Source organism: Hydra vulgaris, chromosome 01, assembly GCF_038396675.1.
Source record: "Hydra vulgaris chromosome 01, alternate assembly HydraT2T_AEP".
In the NCBI taxonomy this organism is placed as follows: Eukaryota; Metazoa; Cnidaria; class Hydrozoa; order Anthoathecata; family Hydridae; genus Hydra; species Hydra vulgaris.
The window spans coordinates 46377501-46386908 of record NC_088920.1 but is presented as its reverse complement, the minus strand read 5'-3'; the positions used below and the strand labels follow the sequence as shown (position 1 = coordinate 46386908).

The 9408-nt window shown below is 28.6% G+C and overlaps 1 protein-coding gene across 1 annotated transcript in view; it reads left to right on the top strand.

Annotated features, from left to right (window-relative positions):
• The first annotated feature begins 2313 nt into the window (after positions 1-2313).
• LOC136074459 (uncharacterized) overlaps positions 2314-9408 on the top strand; it is a 16650-nt gene continuing 9555 nt past the window's right edge. The window contains exons 1-4 of the mRNA XM_065786778.1: positions 2314-2832; positions 4147-4216; positions 7619-7781; positions 7897-8012. The gene's annotated coding sequence lies outside the window, so the exon portion shown is untranslated. The remainder of the gene's footprint in view (positions 2833-4146; positions 4217-7618; positions 7782-7896; positions 8013-9408) is intronic.

Sequence of the window (9408 nt, the reverse complement as noted above, 5' to 3'; positions counted from 1 at the left end):
CAGAAAAAAACTTTTTACTTTTTTTTTGTTACCGCCAAATTTACATCACTAATCATAGTGATGCAAATTTTTCAAATCCTAATATATTTACATCACTAGTCATAGAAATAACATCAATTTTACTTCATAGAAAGAACGAAACCTTTTTTTTTTCAAGTTTAAAGTTGCTTAGTTTTTCAATTTTTTAAAACTAATCTTAAGTTATTTTATATTATATAAAAACTAATTTTCTTTTTGTATAAGAAAAAAAATGACAAAGAAGAATATGACAAAAGAAGTCATATAGGACGAATGTGTCATTCAAACCCAAAAAAATTCTTAAAAACAAACATTGTCTATTAAGAGATAAAATGAATTGTCAAGAGTTTTTTTATATTATTATCTCTAATAAAATTTTCGTGTTGATTATGTTTGTATTTACACAGAACTGAGGTGGTTGTTTAAATCCAGTTGCTTATAAACGAGTTGCTTGGTAAAATAAATTGTTTACAAATGATTTATACAGTTTATTTTTTTTTAAATTATTTTTAACACAATTTATGTCACAATTAAAGTATAAGATTGCCTTAAATGACCATAAATTGGATTAAAAAGAAAAAAGCTCATTAAAAAGTATCATTTCATTTAATGTTTTTTGATAAATAGTTTTTATTTGAGAATCCTTTAATGCCAATTTATTTATTTAACAACTTAGTGCTAGTTTAGTAACTTTTACAAGAAATGAAAATAAATTTAGGAAAGGCACCATAAAACATTGTTAATGTAAAGGTATCTTAAGGGTTGCGGAACCACATTTATATGGTGAAACAGTTACTACTAGAGCTACATTTTGACAACAAATTATATCATTTGATATCATTAGGCCTACCAGGGTTGAATTATGTGTTATTTTGAAGATGAAGTAATTTATTATTTTTAAAATTTCTACGTTTTTAGGTACATTGTTAAATGTGTCTATCAGTGAGTTTATTTTGTAAACTACAATCCATATGCATTCATTCTACAATCATAGGCTTGATTAAAAAAAAATTGAAAAAAAAAAGTTTTTTAAACCCATTTTTGCTGATTTAGAATTGTTATTACTTTTTATACTTTTGTACCTGGAATTTATTTAATGTTCAAAAAATAAATATTTAAAAAAATTATTTTACAAGGAAGCAATAATAAACATTTGAAGCTATAATTTTATTATATTTAATCCGTAGTTTTAAAATTGTGTGTTTTTGATAGGTTTCCTTTGATGCCATTTTGTTAATTTAACATTCATTAAAAAAAAAGTTTTTATCAAAATAAAAAACTAAAATAAATAACAAATTGCAAAATAATTTTTTTTTTTTAATGTTCTTGTAAAGAAGAATTATTGTTTGCAACAAAATGACAGTTAAAATTCAAAAATATTATTAGGAGTTACCATATAAGACCTGGAACCAATTTTGTTGTTCCTGTTAAAAGGATGATTTTTTTATTGTTTCTGGACTAAATCTTTGACAATTTTTATATTCTTGTTTTAGGCTAAACCTGTTTCTTTCGAATTAAGAAATGTTATAGTGTGTTGTTAGTTTAAAACTTTTGTATGTGAAAAATTTTTAACTAACAACACTATAACCTCTTCTCTGATTAGACTTTGTATGAGACAAAAGTCTTATTAAATGCTATTTCAATCATTAACTTATTATTTTTGTTTTTGAAAATATGGTTTATTATTACCATTATAATTGTTATTATTAATATTGATATTTTTAATGCTGTTATCTTATTGATGTGATTATTTTTATGATTATTTTTGTTATTACTATTAAAAAATTCCAAGTAATTATCAAAGGAAAATAAAAAGCTTGTTGTTGTTGTTGTTGTTGTTGTTGTAGTTGTTGTAGTTGTTGTTGTTGTTGTTTTTATTGTTGTTGTTGTTGTTGTTGTTGTTGTTGTAGTTGTTGTTGTTTTTATTGTTGTTGTTGTTGTTGTTGTTGTTGTTGTTGTTGTTGTTGTTGTTGTTGTTGTTGTTGTTGTTGTTGTTGATGTTGTTGTTGTCATTGTTTTACAGCATAGTTATTATTTGTACAAATATACTTACAAAATAGAGTGAACAAAAAAAAAAAAAATTATATAATGGTTGATTACAGTTAAAATTTGAAAGTATTATTTTAACTTGATGCTTCTTAATGTTTAAATATCTGTTTTGTAAAAAATATTTCCATTTGAAAGTATTATTTTAACTTGATGCTTCTTAATGTTTAAATATCTGTTTTGTAAAAAATATTTCCATTTGAAAGTATTATTTTAACTTGATGCTTCTTAATGTTTAAATATCTGTTTTGTAAAAGTTATTTCCATTTGATTTTAAGCCCCTGGAGATGATGTTAGTTCTCAACCTAAGTGGTTTCAAACTTCGAAAACATTCCTAAACCATTCATGTCCAATTGATGAACAGCTTGAAGTCACTAAAAGTATAAGCTATCTTCTACCAGAAGATTGTGTGCTAGAAGACGGCTCTATTTCAGAAATAACAGAATACACAGACATAATTTGTAAAAATAAAGTTAAAAATATTTATTATATTGTATCGAAAGCTAACTTTGGAACAGGATACAGCATTATTCAAGACTTTCTTATTACACATAATTTAAACACTGGAGCTCAATCTTGTTTAAATGGCTACTGTATAGAGTTTGGAAGTAAAAAGAAGAAATTTAGAGAGGATTTAGAAAATATTCTAAGGTCGTACCAATCTCAAAAAAAGTCAGCTTCCAAAATTTTATATTTAAGCAAGTCTTTGTTAAAACAATATGAAGATAAGGTTGTTAAAAGACTTAATACAAGATCAGTTTATAGAAGGTATGGATATATTTTATATATATAAATTTTTATTGAATTCACCACCTTGATTGTAATGGCCTTTTCTGAAAGTTCCTGGAAAGTTCACTACAAATATAGTGAAGTAAATCTACCACGAATGTAGTGAAAAGTGGCTACTACAAATGTAGTGAAGTAAGGCCACTACAGCCAAGGAGGATTCTCATTTTTAATTTTTTTATATTTTTAATTCTCATTTAACTCTAAACTGCAAAACCTGAACCTTGTTAAACAAGGACACTGCATGAATAAATAGGTTAAACAGTGTAATTCAAAAGATACATTTGGTACTACATAATAAAGGTACAAAAATTTGAACCTTAGATCTCTTAATTATGAGCTGAGTGTGCTCACACATAGCTATTCTACTACTGCAAATCTACTGCAAAAAATAAAAAATAATAAATTTTTTTTGATTTAAGTAAGTTTCTTTTTATTTTATTTTAGTCTATCAGGAACATTTGAAACATTTAGTCTCATTTAAAAATCAGTTGTTGTCAACTTGAAATTCAAGTCATTGTTTGTTAACTGGGTAATAAAAGTGTCTTAGATTTTATTAGATAAGTTAGTGCATGTGAATCAGAAAACTGAAGATCCCATATTTCTTCTAAAATTTAAAAGGTTTCTTTAAAAAATATTTTGTTAAAATTTTTTAGTAGACTCACCTAATTTTATCAAGTATATTATAGTCAGGCAGCAAATTTATTTTAGGCGTTTAAAAACTGCTGTTGTTTTTCTTTTTTTAAATTTCATTAAAATCAATTAATTTAAAATTAGTCTTTCTGATAATAAAAATTATAAAACATATTAAAATATATTTTTTTCATGTTGTTAAACAAATTACTTAATTGAATAGTGTTGATCAGTTAAAAAGTGTTGATTGGTCAATTCGTAAGTATAATTAATAAATTGAAATCATTATAAACATGTATACATTTTAAATATAATATAAGCTTTGAATATTTTCATAATTATTATCTAAAGAATGATAGTAACTATAGGAATATTGGTTTTTTATATTGTGCCACCATGTTTTCATATTGCGCAACAAATATGTTTTCAATGCAAGTCAAAAATCTCTAAATAAATAGAAAAAATATAAGCAATTTCTAATAATTAATATATCAAAAAAGATTCCTTAATTGTTTTATTTCTTATTATTACATTATACTATAATTTTATTATTGTTTGCTTTTCTACTGCAACAAATAAAATACATAGAATAAATTAGAAGTAATACCTTTAATACGGTTGGACAATTTCTATTTTGACAATATATATTTTTTAATTTAACAGACGTTTGTCTCCTAATAATTCAGCACTTAAATTGCACCAGAATGAAGATGTTAAGCCTAAAAAAAGAAAGGTAAATTGTATATTCTTATTTACTTGTAGTAGTATGCAGTAGGATGCAGTTGTATGTAATTTGCTTTTTACAATCCTATATTATATATATTTTTTTATATTTCATAACCATATATATATTTTTGGTTTGTCTTTTTTCTAGCTTTTTTTATCATTTTTCTCTTTATCATTATTTGGTTACATCTAAAACTTCTGATTGTGTATGAAGCAGAACCTTTTTTGATAATTCTAAAACTTCCAATTGTATATGATGTACTTCATTCTCTTTTTTTATAATACACAGTTAGTAGAATTTTGACCTAACCCCAACGAAAACACCCAAAAAAATCCTTTTGAGGGATGATAGTACATACCAATAGGAGTTCATAGCAATAAATCTTAAAATCAGGGATTACCGTCTGTGGGACTTTTTTTGCGTTTAAAGTTCTAAATTAGAGTGAAAGTTTTCTTTATTTTCCGAATTCAATAATTAGTTTTACAAAAAACTTTATAAAACAAAAAATGTTCTACATAAAATTCTAAACAACTCTTATCTTATTCATATTTTCCAAAATTTGATTAGTTTTCCTTGAAAAAACATTTTTCTATAAGTTCGAATATTCTTCTTCAACTTCATTGGGTTTGGCTTGTTCTCACTTGATTCTTTGACATTTTTATTCTTTCTTGTTACCTTTCCTTTAGTTCTAAAGGAAACTGAAAAAAAAGCTTTGGATTATTCTTTGAAATCATTTTTGATCTGGGTTTTCCCCCAAATTTATGTTTTTTTTTAAGGTGCAACTTAGCAATCTGTAGCTATAACTTACCATTGACTTGCTGAGACTAGATTTTTTTGCTATTGTATTCAATGACACAAGAAAGGAGATGCTTGGAATAATCAGGATTCTCTGGATTTCTTTTGTATCTGTCCCAGAAGGGCTTGAAATTTGAGTGAAGAGCCTCAGTTGCTTGTTCGCTGAAAAGTCCTAGTCCCATATTTTTTCTCTTGATGAACTGAGGAACATGATGAAAGACAGCATGTACTTTGGGAGTAATAGAGACTGGAAGATCAATGTAGCTCTGTTTAAAGCTTTCAATTTTTGCTTCAAAATCAGGATCCAAAGTGGTTCCAAAACAAGATGTAACAACATCTTTAAACAGAGACAAAGTTTGAATAAATCCATCGGCTTGTTTGAAGTGCTTTTGCTCTGCAATTTGCTTCAGGCAATCTAATCCTCTCAGCAGCTTAAGGCAATCATTTCCATTAGAATGGCCCCCATGGAATGGTTGAATAGAAAGGTGCAGTGTGGTTGGCCATTGCTTTGCATCTGGCCAAAGATCGCAGAGGTTTTTAAAGAGATGGTTGACCACACCAAGAAGTAGATGAAGCTCCATAGGTGGGATGGCTTCCAGCACAAGCATGTCATCATGAAAATTAAGCAAGGGCAGATGAACAACATTTTTGAAATCTCTCGACTTGCGAATGTCACCACCTGATTTCATGAACTCTGCGAATTGCTTCCGAATTTGACCGAAGGTTCTTGGATGGCCACATCTGATGAGGTTTGTGTTCTCTGCCTCACACCAGCAGCAAGGGTGTTTGCTACTATGTGATTGAATTCCACAGAGAATGTTAGCAAGCTTCAAATCACAGGAAATAACCAAAGAGTCTAGCAAAGACTTCTCATGGATTTTGATGAGACCAAAAATCTGCTTGACATTCTGGTAAGTTTCAGGTGTGTCTTGAGAGAGAGCAACAAGCATTTGCTGCTTGACACTAGCTTTGGCTGAAAGTGGAGAAGTTAGTTTCATGTTTTTTTGAACAGGACTTGTGGCTCCAACTCATTCTTTTCCGGTTCAATGTGAGTGAAACTGACCTTCAAAAATGATCCACCCCCATCTATTCCCAGCTTCAAGATGACTGAATCTCCCAAGTTTCTTGAAACTTGTACGTTGACACTGAGTTCAATGAGACTATGGCAGTGCACAACCTCCCTGGTCTGGTTGTCTTCTGACAGGTTCATGCTGCTAATTTTTGTCCTGGTCTGCTACTTTTTGTCCTGCCTGAGCAAATTTCAGTTGAAAGTTGGGACACCATTATTGGAGAGTCCAGTGTTTTAGTGAATGTGAACCATATCCTGAGTAGAAAGCGGGGTTTTGAACAGCTGTTGTGCTACTGATGCCCCTCTTCGCAGTGGAATGGCTTTGCCTCCAGCTTGTTGAGTTAGACGAATTGTTCCATTAGGAGATGAATCTTTTGAAGCATTAACTGCTGAAGCTACTAGCTTTGCGCCCTTTCCATCAGCATCAGCAATTTTTTTCAAATTTTCTTGGCGAGTCCCCGGTGTGCAGTTGTGGAGGGAGTCCACAACCAATTAATGAAAGACATTTGGTGCATCTCTTTTCAACGCTCTGGTTTTCAGGCTTGATTGATTTTTCAGAGGAGTCCTCAAGTTTGTTCGGAGGATGTTGCTCCTTTCCTCTCAGTTTACCTATTTCGCAGATCAAACAATCACAAATAAGTGATGAGCTAGTTGAAGGCTTTTTTGAGATGTTCTGAAAGTTGAAAAGTGTTGGAACTTTTTTTATGGAGCCATCCAATTTTCCAAGTTAAAATCTGCAGTTGACACAAATTCCTAATGGAACCCTGTCATCATTGAAGTCTAAATCAGGTTCAATGAATTGAAGAATCTTTTCCTTTATTACAACTGTCAGTTCTCTATCACTTTTTTTCATGCACACAACACATACAGATTTTCTGCATTCATCATGTGTTTTTGATGCATTAGGCATTTTGGTCATAATGAGTCAAAAGTTAAAGCTTAGTCAAGCTTTTCAAGTGCCATTTCCCAAAACAAAGCGTTGTTTTTCCGTGCGACTAGATGAGATCGTCAAAAAATCGTTTTTCAGTGTGACACGATGGTTGTAAAAGATATTTTTTCAGCGTGACATTATGGTAGACAAAATGCCGATTTTTTGTCTCGAATTTTGAAGGTTAAAAACGTGTTTTTGTGAAAATATGAATAAGATATGAGTTGTTTAGAATTTTATGTAGAACAATTTTTGTTTTATAAAGTTTTTTGTAGAACTAATTATTGAATTTGAAAAATAAAGAAAACTAACTTTCACTCTAATTTAGAACTTTAAACGCAAAAAAAGGTCCCACTGACGGTGATCCCTGATTTTAAGATTTATTGCTATGAACTCCTATTGGTATGTACTATCATCCCTCAAAAGGATTTTTCCGGGTGTTTTCGGTTGGGGGTTAGGTCAAAAATCTACAAACTGTGAATATTTTGTATTATTATTTATAATGTCTCTGATTTCTATAATTTGTAACAATAATTGTTCTAATGTGTTAAAGTGTTATATATTAAGAAAACAAAGTTATCAAAAAAAAAAAGAAAAGTTAAATTGAATATTTTAGGTTATTTCTGTGCTTGGAGTTCAAATTAATCAAAATTACTTACGAGATGCATCTCTATCACCATGGAGTCATACGAAAAAAAACATCAAAACAGAGATGAAAATGGAATGCAGACAATTTTTCCAACCAGTTGAACAAAATTTAGCTGTAAAAAAGAATGAAGGTAGGATAAATACATTTATTAAAATTTTAGATGTTCCTAAAATTAATTATTCATTCTTTTTAAATCTTTTGTTTTTGGCATATTTTCCTTTTCTGTTTGTTTGTTGTTATTGTAGATTTAGATGTTAAAAATAGGAATTAAAAAGGAGCTTCAGAAAAAGAAAAATAGAACCTGAAAATCTTCAATTTCTTGGTGATGATAATTTATTCAGAAAGCAAGGAATTTTTAAAAGTAATTACTTTTTTTTTATGTCAACTTTTTATTGTCAAGTTACAATTAACTATTGAGGAGTTTTTTTCAACATTTCAAAAAAAAAAACCCGGGTGATTGTCTTGTTGCTTTGAGTTTATCATTTTTCTTTTTGAAAAATTGCTCTTTTGTTGTATGGAATGTTTTGTTTGGGAGACAAGTACAACAGTCTTAATTGATCAACACTGAGAATGCTTTTATTTTCTAATTTGAGAAAATGAGTGAAGTTTGAAGAATAAATGAAATTTGAAGAACGAAATAAAAAAAATGAAGATTAATAAAGATTGAGATTCATGGAGTGATCATAATACCTGAGCAAAACCCTAATTGTGCTATTTCTAAAAATAAGAGTGCAAAAATCTACTTTCAACACGAACCTTTGAAAAGTGATGTTTTTGTTTAGAACTGAAAAAATTTGACAAATAAGAACTGAAAAAATTCAGTACCAATTTGTCAAATTTTGTTTTGTCAAAACAAAATTTGACAGATTGGAATTTTTTTTATTTTCTTTTTCAATAATTTTTTTTTTTGGTTTAAAATCCAGTACTACTAATTTAAACTGCAAACTTCAATTTAAAATTTTTTTTAGTATGCTGTTGTATTCCCATTATTCGTCAGAATAAAATTACCTGGGTAATGGTTAATTTTAAATTTACCCTGGCATTACCCAAGTATAATCTGGATAATTTCATCTAATACCTCTTCTTGATAATAGCAACCAAGATGAATGTGTAAATTTTGCCATTTCAGACAAAAAACTTGTTTTTAACAGAATAGAATAAAAAAGTTTCATAACTTTAATTTTTAAACTTTGTTTCTCTATTAAGTTTTTTTGCAGAAACTTAATAAAGAAACAAACTCTTCAAAATTGTAAATCTAATCTCATCTATGTTGTTAAGATCTTTTGCTATGTTTATAATGGTTGCTATGGTTATAATGGTTGCTATGGTTATAATGCTTGTAACTTAAACTACACACTGCTTACTGCTTGTTACTTCCGATAAGATTAAAGTTAACTTGATATATTCTGATAATCAAACTCTAGTATCATTAGCTCCATTTAAGTCCCTAAATAAGCACAGTCTTGGAACCTCTAATATATTTAAAGATCTTTACTCTACCAAACTCATTAAAAAAATATGTAGTATTTTTTAATATGAGAATTGGTTGATATCCACTGAATTGCTTGATATCCACTGAATTGCTTGGTATCCACTGAAATGCTTGATATCCACTGAAAGTTTGAAAAAGCCTACACTTGGGCTAAGACAACAAACAAATAAACTTATTTGGTTTTAAATTTTGTAAGAATGTTTATTAAATTTTACAAAAAACATATGAGAATCATCAACTACTTTACAACTTTTTTTTAAGTGAG